Source organism: Marmota flaviventris, chromosome 3, assembly GCF_047511675.1.
Source record: "Marmota flaviventris isolate mMarFla1 chromosome 3, mMarFla1.hap1, whole genome shotgun sequence".
In the NCBI taxonomy this organism is placed as follows: domain Eukaryota; kingdom Metazoa; phylum Chordata; class Mammalia; order Rodentia; family Sciuridae; genus Marmota; species Marmota flaviventris.
Window position 1 is genome coordinate 14572197 of NC_092500.1, and position 15825 is coordinate 14588021.

Sequence of the window (15825 nt, forward strand, 5' to 3'; positions counted from 1 at the left end):
CAAGGGATGGACTAGCTCAACAGTCTCCTTAGTTTTTCTTGCCTAACATGCTTGAGGCATCATAGTCCTCAGGTCTGTTAAAACATCAGACAAAGCACAGCTTTCTTTTCAGAAACCATTTAAGTGCTGTCTGTTTAAGGCACTTCAGGGGAAAAGGAGAAATAACCAGCGTTCTGCCCCTTCCCTGTGGTCCTTGAGATCTCGCAGTGCCTCCAGCATCTGGGTTCCCATCTGGATCACTGAAGGAAATAAAGCATATCGGCGTCCAGTGGGCCCCAGCTGGGCTCTGCAGGTGGTTCTAAAGTAGCCCACTGGAGTTTTCTGTGGAGTCAGGCAAGATACAGATGATTTCTCAGGCGGGGCAGGCTCTAGCAGTGTTGTTGGTCACATTTCACCTGTTGATGGGAACACACGCCATGCAATGCGTTGTCAGTGGATTGATGGTGTGTGAACATCCTAGGGTATACTTAAACCTAGATGGCATAGGTCAGTCACTGCATGTGGCCTCTTGATGTGATCAGGGGAATAAAACCTTGATGTATGAGGCTGTTGCAGCATGGTTTATAACAAACTTAAAAATAACAACAACAACAAAGGGAGTACTTAAACTAGTAAAAAGCACAGAAAATACAAAACCAGTCGCAGTCATTAGACATGTACTGTGTATCGTCCATAAGTGTGTGTGCTGTAATACAACTGGCAGTGCAGTAGGTGTGCTTACCAGCATCACCACAAACGAGCAACGTGTCCTTCTGTGAGGTTATGACACCGATGACATTGCCAGGGAGTAGGAATTTTCAGCTCCATTGTAGCAGGACCAGCCTGTTCTGTGACAGGAATGTCATCGTGTTGCCCATTATTGTAGGTGCAAAGTATTTTTAAGATCCAGGAGCAGGAGTGAAAAAGGCACCCCAAGAACAGAAGGTGAGCAAGGAAAGGCAGCCAAGGTGAGCCTGCTTGTGGGTGTGGTAAGAGAAGGCTGGCTCTGGGGAGAGAAGGAGGAGTGTTTGGAAAACCAGATCACACATTGGGAGTACAGGACTAAACAGAATGCTGGGTTTACCAAATCAGTCATTTTTTTAATCGTTTTAAATTAGTTATAGTGTTTATTTGTGGTAGGCATTGTTATAATGCTTTATAAATAACACACTCTGCAAAGATGATCTGGGACTATCCATAGTTTACAGAAGCAACTGAAACACAGGTTAAGAAATTGGCCCACGGCTGGGGATGTGGCTCAAGCGGTAGCGCGCTCGCCTGGCATGCGTGCGGCCCAGGTTCAATCCTCAGCACCACATACAAACAAAAAAAAAAATTAAAAAAAAAATAAAATAAAAGTGGAAAAAAAAATTTAAAAAAAATAAAATAAAAGTGGAAAAAAAAAAAAAAAAGGTAAGAAATTGGCCCACAGTTACAGTAAGAGGCAGAGCCTAGACTCAGTCTGTGTCTAACCACTGAGCTTATTTTTAAATTTTATTTATTTATTTTAACATTTATTTTTTTTAGGAGTAGTTGAACACAATACCTTTATTTTATTTTTTTATGTGGTACTGAGGATCGAACCCAGGGCCTTGCACGTGCCTGACAAGCACTCTACCACTGGGCCACAACCCCAGCCCCTGAGCTTATTTTTTAAATGAACATATGTGTGAGAGTGTGTGTGTGTGTGTGTGTGTGTGTTGCTGGAGATCTATCCCAGGGCCTTGTGCATGCAAGGCCAGCACTCTACCAACTGAGCTATATCCCCAGCCTGAACATACTCTCTTTTTCATGATTTTTTTTTTTTTAGTTGTAGGTGTATACAATACCTTTATTTTATTTATTTTTACGTGATGCTGAGGATTGAACCCAGCACCTCGCATGTGCTAGGTGAGTGCTGTACCACTGAGCTACAACCCCAACCCCAAATGAACTTACTTTTTTAAACTTTGTTTTTCTATGTGGTGCTGAGAATTGAACTTGGTGTCTGTACCACTGAGCCACAACTCCCGCCCCCACGGAGTTTTACTGATTGTCCGGTAGTAGCTTATTTGGAATTGGGATCTCACCAAAGCATATATCTAGGTATTATGGTTTGAATCTTAAATGTCCCTCAGAGGCTCGTGTGTTAAAGGCTGATGACACTATTGGGAGATGTGTGGAGCCTGGTGAAAGGAAGTTAGATCATTGCAGGGAGCGCCCTAGAAGGGAATGTTGGGACCCCGGCCCCTTATCTTCCTCTTCTTCCTAACTTTGCTCTACCTTGTGTTCCCTGCTATTTTTGCCACAGGTCCAAAAGCAATGGAGCCAACAACCAAGGACTGAAATCTCTGAAACCATGAGCCAGAATAAATTTTTCCTGTTTACAGGTTGATGATCTCGGGTTCTAGTGAGGAAAGCTGACTGACACACTAGGCTATGATTCTTTAATCAAGATCTGAACTATGCCATTTAGACACAGCCTGTTTATAGTCATGAGTGGGGACTCACGGGAAGAAGCATGCTTTGTTCTTTGTGTTTTCTGCTCCTCTGCAGCCTACCTTCCCACTTCCAAACTCACCTTTGTACTCTGCTATATACTTGCTGATGCTTAGGCTGGAAACAAATCTTGGGATAGGTCAAACATCAAGATAGATTTATGGCCAGAATAGGGGAAGAGAATCATTTAGGGTGAAAGGTATTTATGTTGGGAAAACTTAGGTCCTGAACGATCTGTCATTGATCAATATTTAATAATTCTGGTTCCCCTTAGCTAGCATTTGTGACACATTTGCCTGCAGATGTAGTCCATTCTTATCATTTAGTCCTCACAGAGCATTATAAAAGTAGGCTTATGCAGTTTTCTAGATGTTGGAAATGAAGTTCAGAAAAATTAGTTTCCTGCAGCCCGGGAGTACTTTTAAAAATATGTATTTTTTCAGGGGTTCTTCCATGTTAATCTACATGGAGCAGCAAAATGTTTTGACTCTGCTTTTGTTCTGACATCTCTTCCAGGGTGCATCACACTGTTCCCTGCACTAGTCGCATATGTGCACTGGGGTTATGAAATACATTTTTCATAAGCAAAGAACACCTCTGTGGGACTTTGCTTCCAGTTGGTTAGTGACAGCTGACACTTCGCTATGAAATACGAATTATTCCGAAGTGTGAGAGAGAACATAATATTCTGTTTTAGGGACTTTTAAAGACTTTTAAAGATGACTTAGGTAGCAGCTGCATAAAGCATTGCATCTGGAATTCTCATCATGCAAATAGTGTGTTTCATGGCAAGAGAAAAGCAGGGTAGTCCACTCATTCAGCAAGTATTTGTTTTCGTTAGTAAAGGAAGATGTTAGACTTATTAAAGGGGTTGAAGTGGGTGATCATATGTAAGAAATAGTGGTGGTGACCAGAAAATTCAGTTCCAAGCCCAAAGCATCCATTATAAAGGAAGATAACTCCAGTATATAATCCTGCAGTGTCTAAGTATTTTCAAAATAACAACCTCATAAAGTAGGTTTTAATATTCTTGTTTTCTAGAGCCACAGAGAATCACAGAAGTTGATCCAGCTATTAAGGTTTAGGAGTGGAATCAGAGTCCTACTTCTGCGTCCTGTTGCTTCCCCCACTAATTACACCAGTTATTAGTGTGACTGTGGGAAAGTCACTTAACTTGGATGACTTTGTACTTATTTTGGTAGTTTATAATGATGATTCAAATTCTGATTGATAAGTATACTTGAGAAATTTGGAGACTGAATGGTGGGAACAGACATTGCAAAAATTCCAAGTGGTGAGGCATCCCATTTAGCTGAATTTTATAACATAAAACAGAAATCACAATCATTAAGTCTAATGAGGGAGACTATTAAGTAGTTATAAAACATCAATGTGGAATGCATAGCATGGAAATCTACATAGGTTGAAGGATGAGGGGAAGCTTCTCGGAGTGACATTTAAGCTGAACTTTGATGGATGAATGCAAGTAGCCAAAGAATGAGTAATATTTTCTATACAGAAGGAAGAGCAGGATGATTGGTTAAGGTTCTATCAGAAACAGCAAACTGCATGAAGCGGGGAACTGTTAGACATTTCATAAAAGGGACATGACATTGTGGTCCTCTCATAGCTCTTCTTCCTCATTGTCCCAGAGACCGTATTCCATGAAATAAGGCATATAAACTAGCCCCTTTTGCAGACAAATTATTATATATCAATAAAATTAACTGAAAACTAAGAACTGAGGGAGTTTAATAAGGTGCCCAGTACAAAGAAAGCATAAAAATTTCAGTAGCTCTTCTATATTAGGAATAGCCAACTTCAAAATACAAGGAAGCCTGCCCTCTTCCTCTTCCTCTCTTCTCTCTGCCCTCCTCCTCTCCTCTCTCTGTTCTCTGCCTCTCCTTTTCTTCCCTTTGGGCCGCCCCCAATAAAATCTCTTGGTTGAAAAAAAAAATACAATGAAGAACGTCCTATATACATTAGTATTAAAGTCATAAGACAGGACTGAATTCAACAACTGCAAAGTTTATGAAAAGAGAATAAACTTCATTGAAAAACATGAAAGGATAGAATGCAAAGTTGTCTTATGAATCTAAATGGGACACATTTAATGGCATGGAATTCTTAAAATTTCTCTATAACTGTAAATCCACCAACACCATTCAATATCCCAAAGTTTGTTTTAATTTTTGGTGGGGGGGTGTGGTTCTTTTTTGGTGGTGGTGCTGGAGATTGAATCCAGGGCCTTGTGCTTGCGAGGTCAGCACTCTACCAACTGAGCTATATCCCCAGCCCCAAAGGTATTTGTATGAAACTTAATAAGCTTATTTGAAAATGAAGGCATAAAGAATAGGAATTTACAATTACAAGAGACAAATGACACAGTGGAGAAAAGTAACATGCAAGAGATAAAAATGCACTTACAAATCATTATTTTAAATATTTTTTTTGGTTGTCCATGGACCTTTATTTATATGCAATGCTGAGATTCGAACCCAGTGCCCCACACCTACAAGGCAAGTGCTGTACCACTGAGCTACAATCCCAGCCCCACAAATCAATTTTTAAAAGCACAAAACAATTAGCAAAATAACAGATTAAAAAAAAAAAATACAGGGCTAGGTTTGTGGCTCGTCTGTAGTGCACTTGCCTGGCATGTGTAAGGCACTGACTTTGATTCTCAGCACTGCATATAAATAAATAAAATAAAGTGCAGTTATATTGACTTTGCCTATAAAGGGGTAAAGATGTATATGATCAGTACCATCCATTCTTTTTTTTTTTAAAGAGAGAGGAGAGAGAGAATTTTAATATTTATTTTTCAGTTTTTGGCGGACACAACATCGTTGTTTGTATGTGGTGCTGAGGATCGAACCTGGGCCACACGCATGCCAGGCAAGCGCGCTACCGCTTGAGCCACATCCCCAGCCCCAGTACCATCCATTCTTAACCTGGATTTGAGAAAAAGAATACTTTGGGGATGTTAATTGCTAAAAGCTCTTTTAGAAGGCAATTTGGCAATATAAATAAGTATAAAAAACTATACGTTTTGATTCAGTTATCTTCTAGAAACCTATATTGTGGAAATACTCATGCAAAAAAGGTATGTACAGTATCGTCAGCCTTTCTTATGGGTGTATGATGAGGCTATGCCAGTATTTATAACAGTGAAAATGGAAAAAGAACAATAAACAAACACAAAAAACAACGAAACCCCCTAAGTGTTCTCTTAAAGGAAATGTTAAGCTATCCTTACTAAGCAATATAATGCTGACAGATGAACGAAGCAAATCTGTATGTGCTAATATAGAAATACCAACAAGACACATTAAGTGGAGGAGCATGTCGCCTGATTATCATCTATCCCTAAGTCTGTATTAACACAAACTGTACAGAGGGCTCTGTAGAAGTCAGTCCTGTTTTGCTGTGTGGAATGTTCCCACCAAAACTAATTAATGAAATTTAATCCCTACTGTGAAGTGTGAAAAGGGGGGAAACTTAGTCTGACTCTGATATTTGGAGGTGGGCCTTTTGGGAGATAATTAAGGTTAAAGGAGGCTCTCATGGTGGGGCTCTGATTCAGTGGGATTATGGCTTTGTAAGAAGAGGAGACACCTGATTTAGAATGCCATGTGATTCCCTGCCTTGCCTTGGGACTACAGAGGACTTCCCCACATGTGGCCACCAGAACTTCCCAGTCTTCAGAACTGTGAGCTGAACAAACTTATTCTTTACTAATTGCTAAGAATGTGATGTTCAGTTATAGCAACAGAAATGGACTAAGGTAACTTTTCTTTCGTTTCGTTTTGATGTTTTATACTGTAGAGATGAGAAAGTTAAAAACTGTCAGGGGCTGGGATTGTGGCTCAGTGGTAGCGCACTTGCCTACCCATCATGTGTGAGGCACTGGGTTCTACCCTCAGCACCACATAAAAGTAAATAAATAGCCGGGCATGGTAGCATATGCCTGTAATCCCAGCATCTCAGGAGGCTGAGACAAGAGGATCGTGAGTTTAAAGCCAGCCTCAGCAAAAGTGAGGCACTAAGCAACTCAGTGAGACCCTGTCTCTAAATAAAATATAAAATAGGGCTAGGGATGTGGCTCAGTGGTCAAGTGCCCCTGAGTTCAATCCCCAGCACCACCCCCTAATAAATAAATAAATAAAGGTGTTGTGTCCATCTACAACTAAAAATATTTTTTAAAAAACTCTGAGGTTCCTTTATGTATAAGATTCCAAACAGAATTAAAAATACCTTTAAGGCTGGGATGTAGCTCAGTAGCAAAGCATCTCATTCACAAAGCCCTGGGTTTGACTCCCAGTTCTAAAAAAAAAAACCTTATTGTATAAGACTGATTTGAAACTAAATTACATGGGAGAGAAAAGCAGGGTCTGAGGCATCTACTATGCCGGTTTGCTATAGGACTGGGGTGGTGTATTTTCACTTTTAGAGCTGGTGGTTATGGAGAATGGGGCCTTTCCAGTGTGGCCTGCAACCTCCTGACCCAGCTGCACCTTGCATGCTCACCTTTGTGATATGGAATTGGAGGTCACTCCTAGGAGTCAGCTTGGATTCATTGCTTCAGCCTCGGAAGATGCTGTGAGCTATCCATTCTAATACATTCCTTTTGTTTCAGCTAACTAGGGAGATTTTGTTGTCAAAACACAAGAATCTTGGACAAACAATAGACTTAGGAAATGTAGGAAACAGATCCTCAAGGAAATGGCATCCTGGTCTAGTTGTCTGACTGGCTGGGTTTTAAGGCAACAAGGGTCTAGATACAATTGAGGAGGGGACATAGAATTGTAGCTGGTACCCATGGCTGGTATATGTGTTAGATTGTCATCTGGAATGAAAAGTATCTACATTGATGAATTTAGCCTAATCTGAATTGTGTCTGCTTTCCTGGTCTTGCACCCTTAGGATCTGTTTTGACAAATATTCTTCAAGATTTTGCTGGCTTGTTGGGAAATTGTTGCAATTCTGTTAATATATAGATTCCCCCAAATTTGACTTTGGAGTTACAGGGAATTTGAGAGTCTCATCTAGTCACAGGTCAGAGGCAGTCAGAGGTGGTAGGAGTGGTGGGTGAGAGTGGAAGGTCTTTGGGGAGATGACCCCTCGAGGTGAGGTCGTGACAAGGTTTTTCAAGAAAGAGCACGTCTCATTAACTGGGAGAAGAGGGGCTTCTTTTGTTGGCAAAGGAAATCTTTGGGGTTTTGGGTACTTGGAACCGTGGAATCCTCTCAGAGGTCACCATTTCACTTTTTAGGTTTGCTGTTTTTCCTTCAAAATTGTTTAATTTTCATTCAAGAAACTGCTGAAGGTGTGAATTCAACCTGTGCATCTTTAATCTGAGGATCAGACTCTTTTCTGGTTCATCATTGTGTCAGTCTTATGGCTCCAGGAGTAAGAAACTCCAAGGCAATGATGTGATAACTAACTCCCTGATCCCTGACTTAGCTTGTCTATAGGCAGTTGGATATGAATAGGAAGCATGCAGTGTTCAAATTGTCTATTTCTTGTATCAGTTTTGGTAAGATGTTTTTTTAGGAATTTGTCCATTTTATATACATATTCATATTTAGTCACATAAGTTGTTCACAGTATGTTCTGTCCTTAGTCCATAGTGATGACCCCATTTTACTTCTAATGTTACTTTTTTGTTGTGATCATTCTTTTTAAAATTATTTATTTATTTATTTTTAATTTTAATTAGACATATATGAGAGCAGAATGCATTTTGGTTGCAGCACAACTTTTCATTTCTCTGGTGGTACATGATGTAGCGTCACACCATATGTGCAGTCACACATGTACCTAGGCTAATGATGTCCATCTCATTCCATCCTCTTTCCTACCCACTTGTGATCATTCATTCTAAACAATCAGGCTTTTTTCCTTGACTTCCTATACTGTATGTGTGTTTTCTATGACATTAATTTCTCCTTATTTCCTCTGTTCACGTTTTTGGGTTTTAATTTTTGTTCTTTTTGTAAGTTTGTAAGATAGTCACTTGGATAGTGATTTTCAGTTTTTTTTTCTAAAATGCATTTAAAGCTATAAAAAATCTGAATACAGTTTTAGTTACATCCTACAAGATTTGTGATATGCCATACTTTCATTGTCATTCAATTAAAATATTTTCTAATTTCTGTTGTGCCTCTCCCTTGACCCATGGATTATTAAGAAATGAATCACATATTTCCAAATACTTAGGAATTTTCTAGTTATTTTTAAACTGATTTCTAGCTTAATGTCAGGACAGAGAACACAGTTTGAATAATTTTTATTCTTAAAAGTTTGTTGATACTTGGTTTATGGTCCTACATGTGGTCAATTTTAGAAGATGTTCTGTGTTTCCTTGGAAAGAATGTATATTGTTATTTTGGGGTAGTCTTCTATGAATCACAGTTAGATCAACTTGTAAATCATGTTGTTTAGGCTTCTCTGCTGAAGTTTTTGTCTGCTTATTTCATCAGTTACTGGGAAGTTATGTTAAACTCTTCCATTCTGATTGTAGATTTGCTTCAGTTCTGCCAGTTTTGCTTCCCCTATTTTGGAAAATGTTACTGGATATTGAAAATTTAAAAATGTTATCGTTCATGTTGGCTGATAGCTACTATCGTTATACAAAGGAAACAAACTACCTTTATGTCTTTCCTTAAAGTTTATTTTGATATTAGAATACTGCCCGAATTTTGTGATTTGAATAGTATGAATTTTTCTACTTTCTTACATTCAAACTTGGTGTCTTGATTCTTAAGTTATGGTTTTTGTGAGCACCATGTAGTTATATTTGTTTTTATATATTTGAATACTCTACCTTTCACTTTACTTAATTTACATATAATTATGAATTGGCCTTAAATCTTCCATCCACTCATTCTACCCATTTTGTATGTATTTCCCTCTACTTGTCTGCTTTGGATTAGTCAAGCATTTCTTACTCACTTTCCTTGCCTATGGCTTGTTATGTTTGTTCAGTAACCTTTGAGTGGTTAGCTTAGAGATCACAACATCTTTACTTATCAAGTGTATTATCAACACGTTTTTAAAAATATTTTTTAAATTGTCAATGGATGTTTATTTATTTATATGTGGTGATAAGACTCTAACCCATCTTAAAATACCTTAACTTCATCTCCTTTCACCCTTTTATGTTGTTAGGCATTTTAGTTTTACAAACATTTTAAGCTCTACACATTATTATTTTATATAGTGATGTTCATTTAAATTAACCAGATTGATAATTTTTCCTTCTTATGTTTCCATGTTGTTATCTGGAATCATTTTCATTCTAAGTTTAGAGTAGGTTTTGTGTTTTAAAAATGTCTTAATCTTTTAAAAATCAGATTTATTGGGATTCACCCACTTTAAGTGCAAAATTCAGTGGTCTCTAGTATACTGAGTCACGTAACCATCACCACTGTCTTATTTATTCCTGCCATCCCTGATCCCTTGTGCCCATTTGCAGTCATTCCTTCATCTTACCCCAGTTCCAGGAAATCGCTACTCCAGGTCTATAGATTTGTCTTCTGTGAAAATGTCATCTAAGTGGAATCATAGAACATTGTGGCCTCTTGTGGCCAGTTACTTGAGCATTTTTGAAGTTTTCATCAGTGCTGCAGTAGACGACTTCATTCCTTTTTATCAGAACAGAAATCCATTGATGGATGTTGGGATTGGTTCCACTTTTTAGCATTTAACGTTTGTATACATGTTTGTATGGATATGTTTTTTTTTTTGTTTTTTTTTCTGGAGTGTGCACCTAGGAGTGGAATTGCAGGTTCATATGGTAAATTTATGCTCAACTTTTTAAGAAAGTGCTGAACTTCTCCAAAGTGGCTGCTCACTTTACATTTCTACTAGTAACAGTTAAAGATTCCAGTTTTCCCACATCTTTACCAACACCTGCTCCATGATTTTTTAAGTGTAGCCTTTCTGGCTGGTGAGAAGAGGCATCTCATTTTGGTTTTGATGAGCATTTTCCTCATGACCAATGATGTTTTCATCTTTCTTCACACCTATTGTTTCAAATTTTTTTGTCACTTTGGAAAAATTCTTAGTCATAAGCTCTCTGAATGTAGCTCTTCCTCATCCCACTCTCAGATTGCAATTACATGTTAGACTTTCATACTGTCTGCTATATGCTTTTTTTTTTTTTTTTTTTTTTTGGTACCAGGCACTAAACTCAGGGGCACATGACCCCTAAGCCACATCCCCAGCCCTATTTTGGATTTTATTTAGAGACAGGTCTCACTGAGTTGCTTAGTGCCTCCCTTTTGCTGAGGTTGGCTTTGAACTCATGATCCTCCTATCTCTGCCTTCTGAGCCACTGGGATTACAGGTGTGCACCACTATGCCCAGGTGTCTTATGCTTTTTTATGTACTTTTTCCTCTGTGTGTGAAAAAAGAATACTTCTTCAGCCAATATGTCATCAATCCCAAGTATAAAATATACTGTTTTTCAGTTGTAGAATTCCCATTTGATTCATTAAAGTTTATGACATAGTCAATCTTGCTTTCTCTTTTCTTGGATGGATGAATACTGGCTATTTCAAAGTTAATGTCCAGTGTAAATCCAATGTGTGTATTTCTTGTAGGTCTGTTTCTTTCTTGGTCCTATTTTTTTCGTATTCCTGGTATTTTTTTTTTAGAGAATTTTAATATTTATTTTTTAGTTTTCGGCGGACACAACATCTTTGTTTGTATGCGGTGCTGAGGATCGAACCCGGGCTGCACGCATGCCAGGTGAGCTCGCTACGGCTTGAGCCACATCCCCAGCCCTCCTGGTAATTTTTGATGGAATGGTGGAGATTAAATGTGAAAAACTCTGGAAGGAGCGGGATGAAACTGCCCTCTTCCAGAGAGGATTCACCCTCATCTCTTCACAAATAGGGCAGGGCCACCATCTTCTACCCAAAATCAAACTTCTCAAGGATGGGCTTCAGGTTTTACAGGCTGGCTCTTGGACCTCTGGCTTCCTTCACCTTCCAGGTGCAGCCTCAGGGCGGCCAGGAGAGCCTGCAGTGTTTTAGACCCTTCCTCCAGCTCTTCCTCAAGTGCTACCTTGGGTACTTCAACTTTTTTTTTTACCCCCAGTGTTGAGACTGCTGAACGCTCTGATGCATTTTCTATCCCCCCCGTCCCAAAGTTTAACACTGCAGAACATAAAAATGGGTAAATGCCTGAGAAGAAAACCAGCTTAGTTTGAAGGGTCCTTCTCTGCTCACCTCTTCTCCAAGGATTTTCGTCCAGCAGATCCTGGCTGCCTTAAAAGTTTTCCAGTGACTTCAAACAGATGTTGCCTGCAGTCTGTCCAGCTTCCTGCTTGTTCCCAGTGGCCGGACAGTTAAAGCAGTTCTGTCAGCTGGAACGGACATAGTTGGCCCTCCAACTATGAGGGTATCTGTGAGTTTCGCCTCCATGGATTCAACCACCATGGGGGAAACTATTTGAAAGCAAAACCTGCATCTGTACTGAACTTGTGTAGACTTTTTTGTTATTATTCCTTAAACCAGACAGTGTAACAGCTATTTGCACAGCATTTACATTGCATTAGCATTATGAGTAATGTAGAGATAATTTAAAAGTGGATGAGAGAATGTGTGCAGATTACATGAAATACCTAGGAGGGACTTAAGTACCCCTGGCATACCCCACAAACACCAAGGGAAGAGAGTATCCATAGCAAGTCATTTTTAAACTCAAATTCTGGATATTTGCTGACTGTATTTTTTCCTTTAAGTTTTCTTGCAAAGACCTCTTTTTCCCCATCCCCCCCGACCCAAAGTGCTGCATGCATTTAATATTTCACCTTATTGAAAAAGGCTTCATAACATGTAGTTGGAATTGTCCTGAAAATTAAGGCCTATGGTTACACCTATATAATGCTCCACCTATTCATGTAAGTTTGTGTTTCTACCTTTTAAAACAACTGGACTCTGAATTTGAATTCTAGGCTATAATTAGCTGGAGGCTGCTTATAGTTGGGTAAAGCTTTTTTAAACGTTAACATTGGTTTTTCACTTTGACAGATATGCTTGACCCTAAGCACTCTATATCCTACCTGATGAAAAACCAATCACAACAACCATCAGTGATAAAAACAATGCTCCTTCCCCCATTTTTAAGCCAGGAAGGCATCTTCTCTAGGCCACAATTCTTCAGGCTTGGATTTAGCCTCACTTCAGTGCAATCCATTCCCATGGTAGGAAGTGACAGGAACTCTCGCCTCAGTCCGTGTGGCATAGTGGAGCCTCCTTTTAAATCCCCGGGGTGTGCTGCTGCTGTTCTGGTGTACTCGGGGGTCTCCCCCACTGCCTGAACTGCACACCTAGCCAGTGCTCCGGTCCCCATGTCCAGATGCTCTAACAAGTAGCTTCAGAGCACCCTCTTGGCTCTGAACACACTCCCCGCTTTGCATTCAGCAGGCCTAGTGATTTCAAATCGAAAAGAAAAGTGTCCATCCTATTTTACTACTTAAAATTTTTGATATTGGGAATTTTTATTGTACATGTATTTAGGCTGATTCATATGTCTACACGAAACATTGAAAGTTCTTTATGGATTTAATTTTTCCTAAGAACATGAGGCCCAGGATGCATTTTTTTTTTAAAGTTTTTTTTTTTTTTTTCTTTCTTTTAGGTACTAGGAATTGAACCCAGGGCTGTACCACTGAGCTATATCCCAGCACCACCACCCCACTTTTTAATACATATTTTTATAGTTGTAGATGGACATAATACCTTTATTTATTTTTATGTGGCTGAGGATCTAACCCAGTGTCTCACACATGTTAGGCAAGCACTGGGCTACATCCCTAGTCCCTCCTAGCCCCTTTTGAGATGGGTCTTGCTAAGTTGCCTAGCTGTGATCCTTCCCTCTCAGCCTCCTGAGTATCTAGGGTTACAGTTGTGCCCCACTGTGCCTGGCCAAGAGCTATTATTCTTTATAGAACACAGCAGATTTTGAGAAAAAATGAACTATTGACTTTAAACTGATCAGAGATGTATCCCCCTCTAGATGTCATTTTTATTATTTTATTAACACATTAATTGTACACATGAGATTCACTGTAGTATTTCCTTACATGTACACAATGTGCATTGCTCATATCCACTCCTGCCTACCAGAAATTTCCTGGTCCCTAATAGTCACTATTCTACTTTCAGGTCAACTTTTCTCCTTTAGTTTCCTCATGAAAACTTTTATTTCTGTTGCTTATTCACTTAAGAGGATATCCTCCAGTTCCATCTGTTATGCTGCAAATCACAGAATTTTACTGTGCACGCACACATGTATATATAAAATTTTTCTTGTCCATTCTTCTGTTGACAGGCAGCTACATCCAGTCTAAATCTTGGCTTTTGTGGATAGTGCAATAATAAAAATGGGCATGTAGCTTTTTTTTTTTTTTTGTATGCAGATTTCATTTCTTTTGGATATATAGACAGGAGTGGGATTAGATCATTATTTTTAACTTTTTTATATTTATTTTTTAGTTGTGGTTGGACACAATAACTTTATTTCACTTATTTATTTTTATGTGGGGCTGAGGATTGAACCCAGGGCCTGACATATGCGAGGCGAGCACTCTACCGCTGAGCCACAACCTCAGCCCATATTTTTTAGCTCTTTTATTTTATTTTTTGGATTTGGGATTGAACCCAGGGATGCTTTACCATGGAGCTCTTTTTTATATTTTTTGTGAGACAGGGTCTTGCTAAGTTGCTGTGGCTGGCCTCAAACTTATGATCCTCCTGCCTCAGCCTCCTGAGTTGCTGTGATTACAGGCATGCACCAGTGCACACAGCTTATTTTTAGCATTCTGAGGAACTTCCACATTGTTTTCCTTAGTCCCACCAGTTGTTTTTAAGAATTACTTTTTCTCCACATCCTCACCATCATTTGTTGTTGTTTTTTGATTACAGCCATTCTAACTGGGCTGAAATTGTATCTTATTGTAGTTTTGATTTACATTTTCCTGATGGCTACTGATATTGAACATTTTTCATATATGTATCTTTTGAGAAATGGTGATTCCAATCATTTGCCCATTTAAAAACTGGATTATCTGCTTTTTAGTTCTTTATGTATATATGTTCATGATATAACCCTGCCATAGGAATAGCTGGCAAATATTTTTTTTTTTTCCAAATTCTTTAGATTGCTTCTTCGCTGTTCCCTTTCTTGTGCAGTTTTTTAGTTTGACAAATCCTATTACCAATTGTTTTCTCTGCTTTTAGAATCCTACAGAAAATCACTGTACCAATATCGTGTTTCCCACTTTCCTACAGTAATTTCAAATCTTACATGAGGGCTTTGATCCGTTTTGACTGTTACAGAGGGTGAGAGTGGGGCCACGTTTTGTCTTTCTGCATGTGGATATCTGGTTCTCCAAGCACCACTCATTGGAGAGGCTGCCCGTTCTCCACTGTTGTTGGCTGTCAGAACAGTCGGCTGGAGACGTGAGGGTTCCTCTCTGGGTTCTCTCTACTGTCCCACTGTCTGGTTCTATTGGCAGCCTGGCTCTGTGGTGTGTCTCAAATCAGGTATTGTGATGCCTCCAGTTTGCTTTCTGCCCATTGCTTTGGCTACCTGAGGTCTTCTGTGCTTCCACATGAATTCTAGGGTTGTTTTTTTCCTAGTTCTCTGAAGAATTTCATTGCTATTTTGATATGAATTGTACTCAATCTGTTGATTGCTTTAAGTAGTATGGACATCTTAACAATATTTATAATTTCTTTTATCAGTGTTTTGTCATTTTCACTGTAGAGGCCTGTCACTTCGTTTATTCTTAGGCATTTCTGTGTGGCTACTGTGATTGGGACTGCTTTCTTGGTGTGAAGAAAAACTACTGATTTTGTATTCTGCTGCTTCACTAAATTCATTTATCAGTTCTGTCTTTTGGCTTTTCTGTGTATGGAATCTTAGCATTAGCAGAGATAATTTGACTTCCTCCTTATCTATGGCCTTCACTTGCCTAGTTCTAGTACTGTATTCAGAGTGGTGAGAGTAGACACCCTTATCTTGTTCTTAGAGGAAACAGATTTCGCACCCGCCCCCTCCCCCCCCCCCAATTCAATATGTTGTTGGCTGGGAGCCTGTCACATGCAGCCTTTATTACATTGAGGTACGATCCTTCTCTATCTAATTTGTTCAGGGTCTTATCACAAAGCTTGCTGAGTTTTATGAAATGCTTTTTCTACATCTATTGATGAGATTTTTAATCCTGCATTCTATTGATGTAATGTATTCCTTTTATTGATTTGCATATGTTCAACCAGCCTTCATCCCTGGAATGATACCACCTTTATGGTGACGGTCACTTTGATGTGCACTTGAATTGTCTCCTAATGT